Here is a 20,744-nt window from a genome sequence, read left to right as displayed (position 1 = left end):
ATGCAGTTTTTGCTGAGTTGAGAAGTTTGCCTTATGCTGTACTAGATGAATTAAAAGAACTTATGAACTTTGAATTAGATTAAGAAATGACACACTTTGCTACAAATCGGGTTTCGCCAATGATTTTCGGTTCTTAGATATACATTTTTTTTTTTTAAATGAATGTATCATTTCAATTTAGAACCAGAAAGAATATTCTCCAATGTGACTGATGAACACGGAATCACCTTTGAAACAAAAGCCTACATTTCCATGTCTATCGCAAGAGCTTACAAAAAAAGAAACTATTGTATCTTTTAAGTAACACTGCAAACGACAAAAAAGTGTCATGAACGAAAAATTACAAAGCAGTAATTATTTACAATAGAAACAAAAATAATTACATGCAAACGGAGTTTCCTGTTAATTTAGATTTATTTTTATTTTTAGTGTTGTCTATTGAAAAGACAGCTGTTAAGTGTCACTTGTGAAGTAAGCAAAGCTAAAATAATTGTGTGAAATTAACTGTGTTCCAAACGTTTTCATCTATACAGACAACTGCTCTTAATTACTTGATATCTACAAGTTCAAAATCTCTCCTTAAAACATACTTGTTATAGTAACTGCTCTGTATTTCAAATTTTCTTTTATAGTAATCTCGTAGTTATTATAGCTAACAAAAAGCTTCATAGTTATTGTAGCCTTAAAAAAAATAGCATGCATACATGTACACTCATGTCCAAAATGTCGCATATCTATAAGTATGTTGTTGTAGGAATTTCATAACGAATTCGCCCGGTTTCTTATAATAATAGTATGTGTATAATCGGCAAAGACATGTATGTGGCAAATTTTGTCAAAAGAGCATTTAATAAGAATAAAACGAAAATAAAATTTTTTGGTCCATTTAGCAACATTTCTTATCCATTTTAATTATTCTAATTTTCGTACTTATAATTCTTTTCCTATGAAATTTACAACAGATATACATTTCCCGATTATACACATAATAACAGTATTAAAAGTACTCTGCAACATCATTATCAAATTAGATTTTCACAACAAGAAAGTTATAGATATGCGACAATCATTCTGGACATGAGTGTACCTTAAGAAAACTGAACTTTTCGACTTTAGGAACACCACTAAACTTACTACTCTAGGATGTGATGCACACGAAGAACTGTATGTAGATCCACACCAGCAGTGGATTCCAGCTCAATAAGTAGAATTCCATCTCACAAAACAGTCAAGGACAGAGTCCAAAAATACAATTTAGCTGAGTCTGACAAGTACAAAAGCCAACCTTCAAAAACAAATCAAAATACGAAACATTTATTAAGACTGACAAATCATTAAGCTAGAGATGACATTCTTCAAGAAGTGTGTTTATAAAGCTCTTAATACTTAAATTAAGGATTATTTAATGGTGAATTTATCATTTCTATTAATCTTAGAGTTTGTATTATAATGCATTAATGTTAGAGTTTGTATCATAATGCATATAAATATCTCAGTTGTGGACAAGTTTGCATATTGTTTAGTTTAGAAAATAATCGTTTAAAAGGGCACTTTTCAAAATACGTATATACAGGATTTTTGAGAAGTCGTGTACCTCCAAGTTTCTCAAAACAATGTCAGGTAATTTTAGTTCTAATACTGGTAACTCCTTCCATGCTCACAGCTACCACTGTTTGGTATACCTGCTCTCAAGCACTGTGTTATGCCTGCGTTCATGCTCACATGAAGTATTTCGGTCGTGGAGAAATGACATGTAAGTGGTTGCAGTTATACAGCTGACGAACGGTTAGTGGCATGTTGTGCGCACGCATGAACGGCAACACACATGCAAGCACTGACGCACGTAATGATTGTATTTAACACGGATTTGGCAACGATCGGCCTTATAAAGCAACCAGTAGTTAGTAACTTAAATGTACTCGTATGTTATGAAGGATTCAGACAATGCCATTTTATGACTAAGTATTTTCGTTGTTAGAGAGCAAATTTTCTATTATATTAAATGATAGTGTATTAGAAAGGTTATCAAGTGTATACATTAAGATAATAATTTGATTTTTACGATTCCTTTGGACTTTTAATCTTGTATTATGCATTTATGGGTTAAAGGAATTGGCTTATTTATTAATGTTGTGTGAATGCGAAAATCACTTTTATATATATATATATATATATATATATATATATATATATATATATATATATATATATATATATATATATATATATATATATAATTAGGTAAGGATCAATTCGTATTTATTTTAAATCTAAGATTCAGAATAATAAATTTTATGGCTTTGTTTTCATTGTGAATATAAGTAGTACTTGGGGAAGTTTGTGCTCAAAACGGGGGGAGGTAAAGACAATGGGAAAGGTTGGAATTCGAAATAGAGAAGCTTCTTGTTACTGTCACATAATTTCATCCTTCTGTCATTAAAAGAAAAGAAGATACTGTCACTTGAAAGTGACATATAGTTGTGTGAGAATAGTCTAACCGTGGGAAGTCAGAAAAGAGTATTTGAACATGTCACATAACTTAGTTTCATGTATTTAGAAGCAGCGGAAATGTTGATAATACATTATTGTTAAAAGCACAGCTAAATTATAGCTAAGAGACTGAAAAGAGGGAGAAAATCCTTTGATGGGGAGTAAAGAAAGGAAAGAGACGCAGCTGTGATGTATTTTTGGGTGGTCCAAAGGATTGCAGGGCGAATTGTAATGTGTTTTTTTAATTGGGGGCTGTGACTTCTACCCTATGGAGACAAAATATGTGGAAAAAAAAAGAAATAGCACTTATTATTCTGAAGGACAGAGATTTTAAGAAAACAGCTGGTTAAATGTTACATGTCACTTTGTAAAAATTATTGCAATGGAAAGCGAAACATATTTTTGGGTGGTCCAGATGGTTGGGAGCGAACTGTAATGTCCTTTTGTGAGCAAAGGACCACTTTTTTTAATTGGGGGTTGCGACTTGTTACGCATTTATTAAGGACCTTGCCCCTAGAGGGAGATGTGGAAATTAGTGCAATGGAAAGCGAAAGCTACATAGCGAGCTGAATAAAAGGAGAAAACGTATGTGACATTTATTGTTGAGGGTGGAGACAAGGTCATGTTAGTTGCGACCCCCTGTATATGTAACCCTTTTTAGAAAAGAAAGAATGGAAATAGTTGAAAAAAGATCTTTTGACTTGTTAGATAGATAAATGACATTTAGCATGCAGATGTCACTTGTGAAAGTTATTTGAGAAAACGTATATGGCATTTATTGTTGACGGTGGAGACAAGGTCATGTTCGTTTTGTCCACCTGTATTTCTGACCCCTTTTTTAGAAAAAAAGATCTTTTGAGTTGTTAGACAGATAAATGTGACATTTAGCATGGAGATGTGAGTTTGTGAAAGTTATTTGAGAAAACGTATATGGCATTTATTGTTGACGGTTGAGACAACGTCATGTTAGTTGCGACCCCCTGTATCTGTAACCCTTTTTAGAAAAAAAAGATCTTTTGACTTGTTAGACAGAAAATTGTTCCATTTAGCATAACACCTACCCTGATAGTAGGAAAAAAAGAAAGAAAAGCCCTTTTTGTGGAAAAGATTGTTGTTAACTTTAAAGAATAGCTATTGTACTGCTTAAAAAAAGAGAGGATGAGAATAAGAAGCCTATCATGTCATTGGTTCAAGAGAGGGAGAAAAGAATGAAAAAAAAGAAAAAAAGTATTGTTGATGTTAGGGTTAGTGCCGTGAATGGGTTTTTGTAGTTTTGAAAAGGAGTGTGAGAAACTTACGTGGAAAATAAAATAATATTTGTAGTAAAAAATATAGATATTTCGGGGTTATGGATTTGATTGGAGTTTTAATTTATTTGAATTTTTTTGCAATATACTTGAAAAGATGAGAAGAGATAAGACTGGTTCGATAATATAGTTGAGAAAAAATAGATTAAAATGTGAGAAAATATATATGGTGCGAGCTGAGGATTGAACCATGGATGTGTGAAACATTAAAGATAAATATTTTACTAGTGATGTCATAAATTGAATAATATTGTGGGAAGAAACATAAGTACTTTGAGAATTGGAACGAACAAGATATGAATTGAATGGATTTTGAGTTGAGTTGATGTTAGTTTAACGTTGCTTTGAGCAGCGAAGCTATATGAGACGTGGACTTAGTGATTAATACGAGTATAATACTGATGATTACAAACTTATATCTTTGTAGTTGGAATATTGAAAATGAAATTTTTGAGTTTACGTTGCACGGTTATACTGATTAGGCAAAAGCAGACGGTGATAATGAGATGAGTGAAATGATGGAATGAAGTGGGAGGAAACGGGAGAACTCCGAGAAAACACACGCACACGGTGTTTTGGTATAGTGTAAAGAAGATAAGAAAATGCAAGATGAGAGTACTTAGATGCCTTTTTCACACTGACCTAGTAGCTAGGGCGCACACCTTTGCTGCGTGTGCTGGTTAGGCTAAAGGAGACGATAATGAGAGATGAGTGAAATGATGGAATGAAGTGGGAGGAAACGGGAGAACCCCGAGAAAATGCAAGATGAGAGTACTTAGATGCCTTTTTTACACTGACCTAGTAGCTAGGGCGCACACCTTTGATTCGTGTGCCGGTTAGGCTAAAGGAGATGCTGATAATGAGAGATGAGTGAAATGGCGAAATGAAGAAAGTGGGAGGAAACGAGAGAACCCTGAGGAAACCCACGAGCACGGTGCTTGTTTACCATAAAGTTAACTTGTCGGGGCGTGGATTGAACCCGCGTCACCTTAGATGGAATATTGTATAGCGTGAATTATAGATAAGTAATGTATTAGTGAAACAATATGATTATAATGGGTGTATATTAGGATATGTATATGATGTAAGCTGTGATTGAATCTGAGACTTCAAGCACCAGAGCTGAACGCCTTAGCAATGAAGGAGTATATTGTAATTTATAGCTGAAAGAAGAGAATTTGGAGGAAACAAATGTTTATGGACACCAATGAAAGTGGTTAAATTAAAGTGAAAATACTAATGTACTGAAGGTAGGTGTGATATTTTGATGCACTTTGTTAAGAGAAAGTAATACAAAATAAATAAATAAAGTGAGAGAAAATGGGAAACTCATGTGAAAATTGCTTAAAAATTTGTTATATGTATAATTGCGATTAAATATGAACTTTGAAACAAAAAATGAACGATTTGTTATTAATATTATCACAGCAATAGGAATGAAAGTTGAATTTTTAGTTGAAAAAAATGTCAGTGTATGGTGGAATACTTACAGAGACAAGGAAAAGAGGTGGTGCACTGGCTGAATAAGATAAAAAACTGAAAAGGAGAAACCTTTGGTTTCGTTTTCGTTTTGCAGAACCTACAAAAGTGTATTGTATTTTTGGCTATTGTGAAATATCTAGACCCTACAACCTGTATTTAAGGGGGTAGAGTTTCTTTTATGTGTGAATTTATTGTTTGTAGAGAGATAGTTGCGTAAATTTTGTGTTGTATGGAAGAGGGTTTGTAGGGGGGCAACCTTTTAAAAGAATTTTGCCTTTTAGAGAGAAAAAAATTGCTTTAAGACATATAGTAATTGAACGTAGGTGTTTGCAGGGGGCCTTAAGATTTGAAAAAAGAGAATGTTTGAAGAAATAAAAAATAAAGCGTAAGATGTTTGGCGTTAGTTTCACCCCTTTATTTGTGAAAAAATATAAATATGTTGTTTGGGAGAACAGGCTTATTTCCATTTTAGAGTTCAGTTTGCGTTAGTGTGTTTGTGCGTGCGAATTGAGGAAACGCGTAATTACTTAATAGAAAATACCTATATTTGGAAGGTAAGTTGAATTTTGTTTTTCTTATATTTATTCTATAAAGAAATAATGAAAGAAGTTAACTTTTCTAGATGATTAAAGTGTGAATATAATATTTTAAATGTAAATTGTAACATGAGCTTATTTTTATTTGTTGACTTTTAAGAGAAAATAAAGGAGAAATATTGAAGAGCTGAGGGTGGGATTAATTTTTAAAATTATATACAAATTTATATAATAGCATAGAACTTAATTCTAAACCACCCAAGTAATTTTTATTAAACTTTTAATATTTATGCTATATAGAAAATGAAATGAAATCTTTAAGTTTTACGTCCCACGGTTATGCCGGTTAGGCTAAAGGAGACGGTGATGATGAGAGATGAGTGAAAATGGTGGAATGAAGAAAGTGGGAGGAAACGGGAGAACCCCGAGAAAACCCACGAGCACCGTGGTTGTGCACCACAAAGTCCACACGGCGCTAGCTGGGATCGAGCTAGGGACCCCAAGCACCGGAGGTGAACGCTCTACTATGCTATATAGAGAATAATAATGTGTGTGCGCGCAGAAGGTTTTGAATTTATATTAAAATTATTTTTTATTTTTGTTTTAGATTTTTTGGTTTGATTGTGACGACATCTGTGGAAGGAGTTCATAAATTTGAGGTAAGAAATAAATTATTTTATTTATTTTTAAACTTAAGAGATGAAAAGTGTCAACCTTACTGTGTTTAATTGACTTGTTGGAAGAGATCACGTTATAGTTGTGAATATATTTACTATCGTATGTTTAGCATAGTTTATTAAGAGGAAAGCAGGAGACGATGGAAAGATAAAAGCTTATGAATGGCCTAGAAAATGAAATCTTTCAGTTTTACGTACTATGGTTATGTGGGTTAGGCTAAAAACGGTGATAATGAGTATAGATAAAATAGTGGAATAAAGAAAGTGGGAGGAAGCAGGAGAACAGCGATGAAACCCCAGCACGTGGTGTTTGTCCGCCATAAAGTTGACTTGGCGGGGATTGGGATTGAATGAGGGACCCCAAGCACCGAGGTGCGCGTTATAGCACTGAGGTACCGCAAGTCGCCCTTAATAAATATTGGAATTTATTAGAAAGTGAATATGAAATATAAACTTTTAGTTAATTGTTAAATTGGAAAGACAGAAGCAATGCTTAGTTGTATTTTAAATTTAAAAGCAAGGCTTTGTAAGATAAGACTTAGAAAATAACGTGGAATTGGAATAAGTTGAGTTAATGTGATGAATTGAACTGAATTGTTTTACGTTAAAGGCTCCGCTAGCTTAATTCCAAACTGAAGATTGCCATGTATTTTTTGTATGTACATAGAAGGTTACGTAATAGTGGCATGGCTTTAAACGCACTGTTATTATGTAACAGTTTCCCGATGACAGTTTTTAATATTGGAAAGACCCATGAACATTTATGACATGTAAATTGCCATAGGTGCAAGTGTACCATAATTATTTTGCAGGAAAGATAATCGAATTATTAGTAATTTATTGTGTCCTGAAACCAATTATATTTGTTAGTTAAAGAATTAGGCAAAACCCCCCACTTGTGATATTAGTATGGATTAAACTAATAACTTGAAAAGAATTGTTTTAATTTCTAAAATTATTTTAAATTGATACCTATAAGAACTTTTATTGAGAATAACAGTATTTGAGGGAGACTGAAAAAAATTAGGGGGGAGTGTGCTCGCGACTTAAATATTATTATTATTATTATTATTGGAATTTATGATGCGTTATAAGTTTTGTACAGTTTTATGTAATTGACCTTATTGCAAGTGCAATAAAAAATAAAAATGCAGGAAACATGAAAGCATTGGGGGCTAAAGTATAATGATTTGCTTAATATTTATTAAAATAATGGTTTGAATGTAGAATAGAAGATAAAATATTTAGTTAGACTGAAAGTAAATTCACGTTTTATATTATAAAAATATAAGTATAGAAAAATCAAATGAGATATATTGCATGACCCTATTTAAAATGTAGGTATAACGAAGATTTGAGTTAAGTTGATGTTAGTTTAACGTTCCCTTGAGCAACAAGGCTATATGAGAGGTGAACGTAGTGATTAAGGTGGAATTCGAAACACATAAGCTCCCGCCGGGAATTGAACCGGGTGATTTAGGTAAAACACGGGTACGCTAACCGCTTAGCCACAAAGGAGCTCATGAAAAAGGTTTGTTTTTAGGAAACTGAATTTTGTTTCCCTATATTAATTTATTGAAAATATTGAATTGTTTTTATAACACTTAGCACTTTATATTGCACGGTTATGCGAGTTAGGGTAAAGGGAAATGATAATTAAGGATGTGGAAGGAAACGGAAGAATTCCGAAAAATTTATGAACATAATATTGTTTATTATAAGATTACTTAACCAAAGAACAAAACTATGGACCAAATGTACTAGAGGAAATCTTTAGGATTGTGTAGCAAAAGTAAAATAAAAACGTAATGATAACTGAATATTGCCTTGCTAGTATTGTAAATAGGAATGTTTTGTAGGAAAAACTGTTGCTTAATTTTTGTGGAATTTCATATAAATGATGTGAAAACGTTAGTTGATACGAATATGTCCATACAATTGTAATAAGGACACATGCTATTTGATATTTTGGACATGTAGGGAGACAGAAATTTTTTGTTGGGAGGGTTACAAAGTAATTCTGTTAGAATATGTTTGAGATTGGTGGTTTTTAAGGCCTTGTGGACATTTATATGCAGGTTACTTTTAAAACTAAGATAAAAATTGTAGAAAAAATTAGTTTGTTTATGATTGAAGGAATGAAATATTACTTTTGTTGGAAATATAGGTAAATTACGTTATAAACATAATTTAGGGAGCTTAGCTCCTCAGAGTTTTTACTGGTGGGAAATAAATAAATAAATAATAGCACCTTGTTTAGAAGAGAACAAATAAAAAATAATTAGAGTCATTATTTGTATTGAAAATTCAAGTTTTAAGTAATATTTAAATAAGGAAATAACTTTGGCAGATTAAATTATAGGCGATAAGCGAATAACTATAAGACTGATAACTAAGTATTGAATGTACAGTAGCTATTTATTTTGAGAATAAAACCGTAAATTGATACTGATAGTTATATAATTGATTGGATGAATTGTTCAGAGACAAAAAATAAGGTCATACTTATTTTGATATATTTGTAACAGCACGCTTGCTTAAATATAACCTGTGAAATTTTATAGTATTATATGATATTTATAATTGTTCTTTTTGATTGTTGCAGGATGGCACACCACAGAGAAATTTCACTTATTGACTTAACCAAAGATGATATTGATATAATTATCTTAGATCATGAAGAGCAAGAGGATGGAGAGGATATGATTGAATTAACTGACGAAGAGGTGAATGATATAATAATAATTGTTGAAGAGAAGGAGGAGGCGGCAGAGGTGATATTAGAAGATGTGGAAGAGGAACCGGTGATAATAGTGGAAGATGTACAAGAGGAGGAGGAGGAGGCGTCGGAAGTGATATTACCAGATGTGCAGGAGGAGGAGGGGACGAAAATATGGAGATCTTAATAGACAATCACTTTTCCGAAAGTATAGTTAGGTTACGAATTTTTTAAAACTTAGCAATGGACTGCAGAGTAATACAAACATTTGATAAAATAGTAAATAAATATGAAAATGTAAATATGGAAGATCATTAAATGTAAAAAAAAGAAAAATTGTAAAAATGAAAAAAATAAGAAAATTAGATTAGGGAATATAATTTGTGTTTTATTAAATATGCACTTTTTTCCTTTTAATTCCAATGTGATTACTTTAGGTAATTTGAACTTTGAAAAATCAAGTTTTTAAGGTTGGTTGGTTGGTTGGTTGGAAAGCTTTACAGCGACCACATTTTTTATGGTTTTCTTTTTCAGTTTTCCGTTGGATTGTAGAAAGACTGGAACGAACAAATGCAGTGAAGTAAGGTATTGTATATTTTGAACTACATAAGCAAATTGAAGTTGGATTTATCATTCCAAAAGTATTATTATTGTTTTGATTTTGCATACATATGAAACCTGAGTCGAATTATAGGAATTTTTTTTTTCAGTCAACACAAAGAATTGTTGCTAATATACGTTAAATGTTTAGTTAATGATATGTAGAGAAGGAAAAGGTGATTTCAGTTAGAAGCTTAATACTGAAAAATTGAATTCAGACATAAGATAGGATTATGATTTTTCCTCCAGTTATCAACTGAAATGAATATACTTTTAAAGGCGACGAAAAATGCAGAATTTGGATAATGCTTGAACATCTTACGTAAAAGTTTAAACATTTCACTAATCTAATTTTTTTAATAAATAAAAACGTTTGGTAACGGAAATATCTTTTGTGGTGAGTCTCAAACAAGTTTTGGTCCTTCACCATCACTGATTCATGTTTTTAGAAAGAGACAGAGAGAGAGCATGGGACAGCCATAAACGCACGAAGCCTTAGCGCGCGATAGACGCACGGACTTGCATGACCAACATGTATGAAAGGTTTCTTTCATCATGCATCTTGAAAGAATTTTTTGCCCACACACGTACCATGCTGTCCAACTTACTGAAAGTAGTTTGAGAAATGTGGAGGACGAGGAAACGCGTGCTTTTTCTTTCTGCAACTGCACTAGCGTTGTGCAAAAAAAAAAAAAAATAAATAAATAAAAAGGAAGCGATCAAAATGGACCAAAGATTGGCTACAGAGGAGAGACGTTCTATCACACACCGTACTTCAAGAATTAAGAAATGAAAGTGACGATGTAGTGAATTATTTACGAATGGACAGTGAAACATACAACAAGCTACTGGAAATGGTCACTCCAGAATCCGAATCAGAAGTGACACAGTGATGAGAAAAGCTATAACCCCACACGAACGTTTGTGTGCCACCCTTCGGTTTTTAGCTACCGGTAGATCATATGAGGACTTGAAGTCCAGTTGTGCAATTTCGGCGCAAAGCCTTGGAAAAATAATCCCAGAGACGTGTGAGGCTATTAGACGAGCTTTGATTAAGGATTACATGAAGGTATTGTGAAATTTTCTTATAGAGTTCGTAGCATATTTAGTTTCAAACATTAAATAATAAATATTGTGATGATTTATGATGTACAATTTAACTGTGTACAAGGGCGCCGATCCTCCCCCCCCAATGCTCATGTGTGCCCCATGTATTTTTCTGAATATGTCTAAGTACTTTTTTATTGTTACATATCCAAAATTATTGTCGCATATCTATAAATACGTTGTTCTAGGAACATTATTTGATAACGAATTCGCCCGGTATATGTGTAACTGGCAAAGACATGTATGTGACAAATATGTCAAAAGAGCAGTAAAAAGAATAAAACAGAAATGAAATTTTCTTGTCCATTTAGCAAGTTTGTTTTACTCATTCTAATTTTCGTATTTATAATTCTTTTCCTATGAAATTTACCAGAAATATACATTTCCCGATTATACACATAGTATCAGTATTAAAAGTAGCCTGCAAAATCATTATCGAATTATATTCTTACAAGAAGACAGTTACAGATATGTGACAAACATTTTGGACATGAGTGTACAATATTTGACATATTCTGCATTCAATTTGTCTTAAAATCCTAATGTATACCTTCTTAGACTTTTGTTTGGAACCAAACACAGTAGTATATTGCTGTTTTCTATCCTAATGTTATCCTTATGGAAGAAAAGGAGAGGTAACCAGAACAAAAGATAGATAATAGTGGCTATAAAGATGAATGCAGAGTAGTGGGGGAATACTTCCGGTAATATAATGTAACTTGAGGTGAAAAACAAGTCCAGGTGGACTAAATTCAATGGGATGATTGAATTGTAGAGTGTATGATGGCAGGGGTGGGAGAATATCTTCTGTATGGGAATTTGTGAATAACAGGAGAGAGAAAGAACAGATGATGTGGTAAGAGAGAGAGAGGTAGAGAGAGGGAGAGAACCTTCATACTTTGTGTGATTGATAATTGCTGTTTAGTGAACCATGTATGAGATGTTTTGGCTCTAAGAGAGTTCCAATTATATTCTTATATATTAACTCATAGAAAGATGTAATGAAGCATAAAAAGAGATCTCGTGTTTCCAAGACCCAAGAGAGTATATACATACATACATACATATATATATATATATATATATATATATATATATATATATATATATATATATATATGTGTGTGTGTGTGTGTGTTGAAAAACCATGAGAAAAAAATAGACTACACGTGTTTACACGAATGAGAGGCAAAATATGAATGAATGCATGCTATATTTTTTCTACTTTTAGAAGAGACAATTCTTTTTTCTTTTTGCTTTTTTTAATATGTTGTTGTTATTGTAAAAGTTGTCGTAACTTGACCATGGGAACCGGCTTGTTGTAGCAGCTGTAGATTACCCCGCCCACAGTGTTTTAACTTGAAAAAAAAAAGTATGAGGGAAGAAGATTGATGGAACTTCCGTGTTTAAAAACGCGTGGTTATGGAGAACTTACATGTAAATTGTAATGTTGCATTTAATTATTATTAAATTAATCTAGAAAAAAAAGAGAATATGAATAAACTATATTGACGAAGTCAGGAATCGAACTAACGTATTGTAGCTGAACGGGAGTGAATGTATTTTGTTTGTTATGAAGCTAACCCATAACGATTTAAATGTTGTGAATGGAATACAAATTATATGCTAGCAAAACGAAACATGGAACCTTTATATTAGAGTTACATAAATGAAAATGAATTTTATTGTATAAGAAGTTTATCCTATGAAAAGATAAACAAACCCGAATGGATAATGACTAATCATAGATTTGTGAAACAAGAGAGATAATTAGTTTCATTAACATATGTAAAAATAGGTTGCGTGAAACTTGTACTCATTTAATAAATGAAATGAAATATTACAATTTTTGAGGCATGTTAGGTTAGGGTTTAGATTTTGAGCTTTTAACATTTAAGGCCATTTAACAGTGCACGTTTGAGGAGTCCTTGGCGAGCACACAATTCCGGGGGAAAGGGAAGGAAAAAAATGATTGGGGAAACGGTTAGGTACAACCCAAGGCATTTACATGGTGTGAATGAGAAAAAAACCTCTATTAGAACAACTGTTATGAGAAAGATTTTACATCTTTTCGATCGAGTGTTGTCCCCACCGGGAATCGAACCTGTGAATTATACGTGAGTACACACAATAATGATAAGATGCATGATATGGTGGTATTATGAAAATGGGAGCCATAAGAAGAACCAACGCATATGGATTATGTTCAGCACGAAGTTTAATTGGCGGGAGCTGGAATCGAACCAGGGAACGTTCGCACTGAAGCAAAAGCGATAGTAATTATACTTTTTTCGAGCGAATGCCACACAGCTTGCACCAACATCAAGAGCGTTAGCGATTACCCTTTTTCGAGCGAATGCCCCACCAGGAATTGAATCAGAGATCGCTCACACAGACGTGAAGAGCGTTAACGATTACACTTTTTTTGACCGAGTGCCCCACTGGGAATTGAAGCAATGATCGCTTGCACCGAAGGCAAGAGCGTTAGCGATTATGCTATGTGGTCTCAATTATGTATAGGCAAACGAAAATCATGGAGTGAATCTTGTTTGTTATCAGGAATTGAAGTATGGATCTCATGTTTGATAGTTAAGTGTTGTTGTATGAATCATGTAAGGTATAGAGATATTTTTTGTACAAGTTCTAAACTGAAAACTTACTTGAAAAAAAAAATCCAAGCTTGTGAACAGATGGTATAGACATGCGTTGTTTACAACGGACGAACGAAGGTTGTTGACACATCCACTAACAGATTGCAACTGTGAATTGTGTTATTGTGAATGGAAGGAAGACCTTTGTTTACTCATATGTGCGGTAATGTATTTAGAGAAAAATCAGGTTTTCTGCTTGGTTTGACACTGGTATGGATTTAGAGGAAAAGGTATCAGATGATATTTTTTCTTTTATTGTGTGCAGTTGGATGGGATTTAACAATTACTGTGTTTTAAAGGAACAGGTATGGTTATTTGCACGAGCTAAAGATGATATTTTTGTACTTAATTTTGAGACGATTTTAAGAAGAAAAAAAAGAAGAGAAGAAGATAATTTATCCTCAAAGTTAGCGTGGGTTATGTTATTTATATATATATATATATATATATATATATATATATATATATATATATAAAACAAGGTTTAAAGAACTGACGCATTCTGCTTCTGAGTGTTGGTGTTGAAACTGTGTGCTTTATTCGTGTGCTGGAGTTTGATAAGAAAATTGTTTCAACATTACCTATATTGAAAGGTACGTTGATTTCTGTTTTTCTTAATTATATACATATGGAAATAAAACTCTGTCTTTTTAAGTGTTTAATATTCATTTTAATAAGATGAGATTTAACTAAATTATTGAGAAAATGATAAATATTCATTTTAATAAGATGAGATTTAATTTATATTATTGAGAAAATGATAAATATTCATTTTAATAAGATAAGATTTAACTAAATTATCGAGAAAATTGATAAATATTCATTTTAATAAGATAAGATTTAATTTATTTTTGCGAAATGACAACTTTAACGTGAGAATTATTGATAGTTGAGTTTTAAGAGAAAAAGTATTGCCTACAAAATATGAATATTAGCATCACAGTGTAACATTTTCTTTTGTTATTATTCAATATTTTTATTCAAATATAATAATAAATTGTGTTTCTTTTTTTTTAGCCTAATTTCCACGGCGGACTATTTCAAGTGTTTGGGTGGACTATCATCATTGTTTCACTAAAGATTGAAAAAGTATCAGGTAAGGAAATATTTACTCTTTCGATCAATTTATTAACACAATAAAAATAATATGCAGATGAACAAATCATTTAGTTGGAATGTTTGTTTCGTTTTGTTAATTTATGGACATTTGAAGATAAATATCGTTGAAACGATATATAAATTTATCAAATGTAGCAGCTTGAACAGTGGAGTTACGCGAAACATGGTTTTAAAACGGAATTTAAATTTGTTTGCTTGTTTAACAACTAGTCCAAATGAGACGGGGACCTCAGTATATTTGAAACTTCCTACCAAGAATTGAATTATCGGTTTACAATCATATTTATTTGACGGATGACAGCATTGCTGTTCTGATGAGATTTCAACAGAAATTGAATTATTTATAGGCTCACAAAAAGTGTTCGAGTAATTAATTACGAGAGGTTAATAAATAACGAGTATACAGAACAAACCGCGAACTTGCAATTATAACTGAGCGAAAGTTATTGTTGGATAGGGTTAGGGAAAGTAGATTTCGTAAAGTATAGTGTTTGTTTTAGTAAACGAGGGAAAAGATACGATGTGGAATATGCATGTTGCGGGTGTCGATGTTCAAAGTTTAATATTGGAGATTTATTTGTCACGTACACGGAAAATTTTATAAATATTCGTGTTATTAGAATAGATATGGGATCTTAAAAACAATGGTGTTACATAGAAAGTATTTCTGTTTTCTTGAATACTACAAGAAACGAGTAGGAATGGTGTAGCAAGACATGTTTTATGGGAATTGATATATTTGTAGCAGACTAAAGAACGGTTTGAAGATAGTTTCTTATTCTGTATAAGGTTTGAAAATATATAAGCGATCAGCTCAGGGGTACATACGTATATGATTGGAGTTATTTTTGTATGTAATTGTGAACGTATTCTGGGCGCACAGCTCTTATACGTGTTATGTCAGAACTTTTAAGATGAGTAAAATCGGTAGATTAAATATGTGATAAAAGATAGGGGAGGGGGAACTTACCACATTTTATAAAATAATCTAAACCTGAGGTTTCTTATAAATCTGTTTAAATGATTGTTGCGAGCTAGGATTGAACCTGGGACCCCATCCAGTAGAGCTTCATGAAATCTTTTCCAATTTTCGTTACGATATGCCATATATAGATGTTTTTTTATAGTTTTAAAAAGTATGAGGAACATTAGAAAATTTATGTCCGTGATATGGATTATCAGTAAAATAGTACGATATCGAAAAACATATACAGTTGATAGCTAGAGAGAGATGTTAATGCCGAACTTTGTGACATGTAACTTGAAGAGAAATACTTTATACATTTTACGAAATTTTTATTAATATATGTAGAAATTAATTTTTGGTGGGATCCATGAAAAGCTTTAAGAATTATTTATGATTGAATGAATATACATATGAGGACTTGAACAAGAGAACGTTATTGAATACATCAAGTAATTTACTCAAAATACAATAATTTTGCTAAATTTCTTTGGAAGAATTGTTTCTTCTATTAACATAATGATTTAGTTAGAGTAATAAGTAATTTATTTAAACATATGATTTGAAAAGTACTATGCTGTGATATTAAATAGAAATGTTGGTTAGACATACGTTTGGGTTAATTTTTGGAACATACTTTGAATTTTTTTTTGTAAAAGCGATTTTCTACTGTTGATACATATGTAGCTTAAACTATTATTATTATTATTTATATTTTTTAGTGTTGAAATAAAGGGTATAGGAACAAATCTTGTGAAAGACTGACGGACACACTCAGAAAAATTTTTTTGTCGGGGGGGAGCATAATAAATGTGTATATATGGAGAAATTAGATTACAGAAAAGAATAGAAATTACATTATTTTATTTATTTATTGAACAAATTCCCAGATACAGCATAACTTTGCCATTTTACACAGGGACATGCTAACAAAAGAAAGAAAAAAAACAAGACAACAATAACAAAAACATAGAAAAAAAAAGAGTGTAAAAGTAAAACTATTCCGTCAAAGCTCGTTTAATTGCTCTTTCAAACACTGGGTAGCTCGAAAAAATGTCCACATCAGTTGTTACTTGATTATAACAGTTTGGTATTCTATAAAAAAGAGACCTCTGTATAACAGCCAACCTAGGACGGGAAAGATGGAATAGGTGGGTATTCCGGGTGATGCGGGAAGGGACACGTAAGGATAGTTCCTGAAGTAATATTTCCGATCTTAAGCTTCCATTAACTATTTTCTGTAGATATTTCAGGTCAGAGATAATTCTGCGTACTTCAGGAGTCTGAATATTAAGATGTCGCAAGAGCTCCTTCTTAGATAATATTCGAAGTGCAGGAACACGAAAACGAACTATAGCGATGAAGAAATTGAGAACAGAATCAAGTCTGGAGAGATGTGTAGGTGCTGCCATGGCCCATATGGGAGAGCAGTATTCGATCTTGGGCGCTATCAAAGTCTTATAAAAAGTTGCTAATGAAGAAACAGTGCGTAGTTCGGTGAATCGATAAAGAAGTCCCAACATGCGCATTGAATTCTTTAGTATTGAGGAGATGTGGTCAGAGAAGGTGAGTTTTGAATCAAAGATGACACCAAGATCGTTATGACTAGCAGAATGTGTGATAGGGGAATCGTTGATATGGTATGTGGAGGGAACAGGAGACTTTTTCAAAGTAATAGTAATACTGTCACATTTCTTACTGTTGAGTTTCAAGTGCCACATTTCACACCAGCCTGTAAGGTAATTTATGTCTTCCTGTAGAGCAATTGTGTCATGGAGACACGATATTTCTCTGTATAACTTACAATCGTCAGCAAAGAGAAGAAGGCCACTAGGTTGAGCTGATAAGTGCGTGTAGAGATCATCCATATACAGGACAAACAGCAGAGGCCCAAGTACACTCCCCTGAGGCACCCCTGAGATCACGGGTTGGGGGTTAGAAGTCGCCCCTGAAAGAACAACTCTCTGTTTACGGTCCTTCAAGTAGCTTGTGATTAGAGAGAGAAATTTGCCATGTACATTAAATCTATTGGAGAGTTTATGAAGAAGATGAATGTGACTGACAGAATCAAAGGCCTTCGAGAGATCAAAGTAGATAACATCTAATTGAGTATTGTTATTCATACATTTGACTGCACAGGAAAGAAGAGTACTTAAGTTTGAGAGACTTGAGCTTTTCGGTAGAAAGCCGTGCTGAGAACTATGGATGTAAGGTGAGGTGAATTTAAGTAGCCTGTCTTTGATTATTTTTTCGCAGATAATTGATATTACAGAAAGAAGAGATATTGGCCTATAGGAGGATACATGATCTTTAGGTCCTGATTTATATATTGGGGTCACGTGAGCTAGTTTCCAACTGGTGGGATAATACCCTTCCTTGAAGCATCTATTGAATAAGATAGATAGAGGAACCGCAATAACTGAAGCAGTTTTGTTGAGAAAGAGAGGACCAATTTTATCAGGTCCAAGTGATCTATGTGGAGATAACGATAGCAAGAGAGCCAGAACTTCGCCCGGGGTGGTAGAGAGAATGGATAAGGTGTCCGAACAGATGGGTTGGAGAGGGGGGAGATGGGTCGTAGAGGGAAGGGAAGTAAATGTTTTGCAGAAGTAGTTATTGAAGAGGTCTGGTCTTTGATCATCACTCGCTTCAGTATTTTCATCTTGAACTGTTGCCGGTATGCCCGGAGATTTTGTTCTAGATTTAATTACAGACCAAAAGACTTTAGGGTTACTAACAGTAAAATCACCAATTGATTCCATGTATTCAAAATATTTACGCCGCTGTACCTTCTTGGCAAGACTTCTAATTCTAGCAAAGTTTTTGTATGTGTAGTCACTCGGATGTGATTTCCATAGAGTCCAGGCAAGCTTTTTGTTTTTAAGAAGTTCACGAAGTTCATTGTCGTACCAGACCGGAAACCTGTTCGATTTTGATGCTTTCACCGGCACAAAGTCCTTTATGGCTGAGTGGACAACAAATGTAAATAAGTCCACAGCGTCGTCAACAGTTCCTACCTCTAACAAACACCAAGGAAACAGTTCAATAGCCCGGCAGATGTCACCCCAGGGGGCTTTCTTCCAAACAAGTTGTGACCTACTTTTGAGGGGCTGGTTTGTAGTAGTGGAGGGGAGGAAATCGAAAGAAACATCCAAGGAATCATGATCCGAGGGAAAAAGATTTCTGCATGGGACAACACAACGAGGTTCTAAGTTAGAGAGAATATAGTCAAGATTGCTATTATTGCGGGTATTATGCATATTATGTTGACCTAGACCAAGTCCATGAATAAAATTGTCCATGAAATAACTGTCGTTTCCATCTTTAGCGACGCCATGCTTGCTGTCCTGCCACGTGATGGAAAGGTTGAAATCACCTAATTCACTAATTCGCTAATTTCACTGTCGTTCACTGATTCATTCAGCCACGATTCGGTCACTGCGAAACAATCCAGTTCCCTTATCTCACCTAGGTTCAATGAGCACTCAAGTAATTTGTTTTTAATGCTACGAACATTTTGATAATATATATTGAAAGCACTGGTGTAATATGGACAGGATGGGCCAGGGTTTACGTGAATATCACCACAAAGGAGGAGAAAACAAACGAGAATGAGGCACTGTTTTTTTGCTTTCGACTCATACCTTGGCACAAAATCACTTGTAGTTCCTCCGTCACTGTTAGCAGTACCAGAGAGAGCACATGGCGGTCCTCTTGGTATGAAGGCAGCAGCAATAAAATGAAATGATCTTCCACTACACTTCAGTCCATGTTTCATTGACAATGCTTCACTTGGGAAAGTCACAGCACCAACACTACATGAAGACAGTAGAGCACGCACATAAACACTACACACAACCACGAAAAACAGGTAAACAATAAGAGCACCACTTTGCATCGACTTCGAGCCTGACGCCATCTTTTGTATACCGCCATATTTTGGTTAGGATACTGAAGATTGGAGTTTTTTATCGATGGGAAATATTATTATTGTATTCTGGGTGTTAAAATCAATTTCTTATTAATGTAAATTGTAACACAGTTAAACGAAATTTAAGATATACGGTTTGACCACACAGAATGGGGAAAAAGCAGAGAAAAGGTTGAAATCTGCATAGTCCCTAAGTGGTAGGCAACCCAATATGCTCCAGTGCGTTGTTGTAGTATCTAATCTGGAGGAGAACATTCACTAGAAAGAAATCAATTGAATACACTATAAATAAAATGTTTATTATTACTTTAACATAAGCTTTGATATCTGAAAAGCTGATATTTTTGAAATTGTTTCATTTGAGTTAGAAAAACATATACGTTTTCATTGACGAGTGTATGAAAGACATATACGTTATTTGGTTAGGTGTAAACTAGATTTATATTACAGCAGTGCTAAAATATATTGTAAAAAATAAACCTTGGATATATATTTTAAGCTTAGGCTATCCGTCGCGTTCATGAAAGCTGAAAAATTCACGAGCAAAATAATTGTTGATTTTTATTTAACGTGCCTTTGAGCAGCGAGACGTGGCCCTATGTTGAATACGTACCGTCCCCGCCGGAATTGAACACGGGTCTCCCACGCCAAAGACTACGAGCAAAATGTTTGTATACCACATAACGCTAGCGGGGATTAAACTTAAACACCAGAGGTGAACGATTATGTCATTATTACTATTTGTAAAAAGTTCGGTTATAATATAAGAAAACGAAAAAAAAAAAAAAACTGTGTTTTGATTTTTAGGCTGGATTAAATCTTAGATTATACTACTGTTGAGAATCGGATTTACTTTATTTTAATATTTGTTTAGTCATAAGGATACTTAACTTAGATTCTATAGACTTGTAAAATTTCAATTAGTAATAATTTTCTCCTTTTTTTCCCTATAGGATGGCCGGTTCAATGAGTGCCATTGAAATGTTCGATGATATCGACTGTATTTTAATTGATATCGAAAATGAGGAAGAAGAAACAACAGAAGAGAGAGAAGATACACACACAGAAAGAGGGAAAGAATTAGAAGAAAAGAAACAAGAAGAAGAAGCAGAGAGGGAGAAAAGAAAACGACAAAGGGAACAACAACAAGAAGAAGAATCT

General features: G+C 33.4%; 1 protein-coding gene across 1 annotated transcript in view; it reads right to left on the bottom strand.

The window, feature by feature from the left end:
- Positions 1-379: 379 nt before the first annotated feature.
- Positions 380-20,744, bottom strand: part of LOC145671297 (carbonyl reductase [NADPH] 1-like) — a 221,520-nt gene continuing 201,155 nt past the window's right edge. The window contains exon 7 of the mRNA XM_081740264.1: positions 380-1,285. The gene's annotated coding sequence lies outside the window, so the exon portion shown is untranslated. The remainder of the gene's footprint in view (positions 1,286-20,744) is intronic.

Source organism: Thermobia domestica, chromosome 15 (genome assembly GCF_964235325.1).
Source record: "Thermobia domestica chromosome 15, izTheDome1.hap1.1, whole genome shotgun sequence".
NCBI lineage: Eukaryota > Metazoa > Arthropoda > Insecta > Zygentoma > Lepismatidae > Thermobia > Thermobia domestica.
The sequence above is the reverse complement of the archived record's forward strand: the minus strand, read 5'-3'. Positions and strand labels throughout refer to the sequence as shown.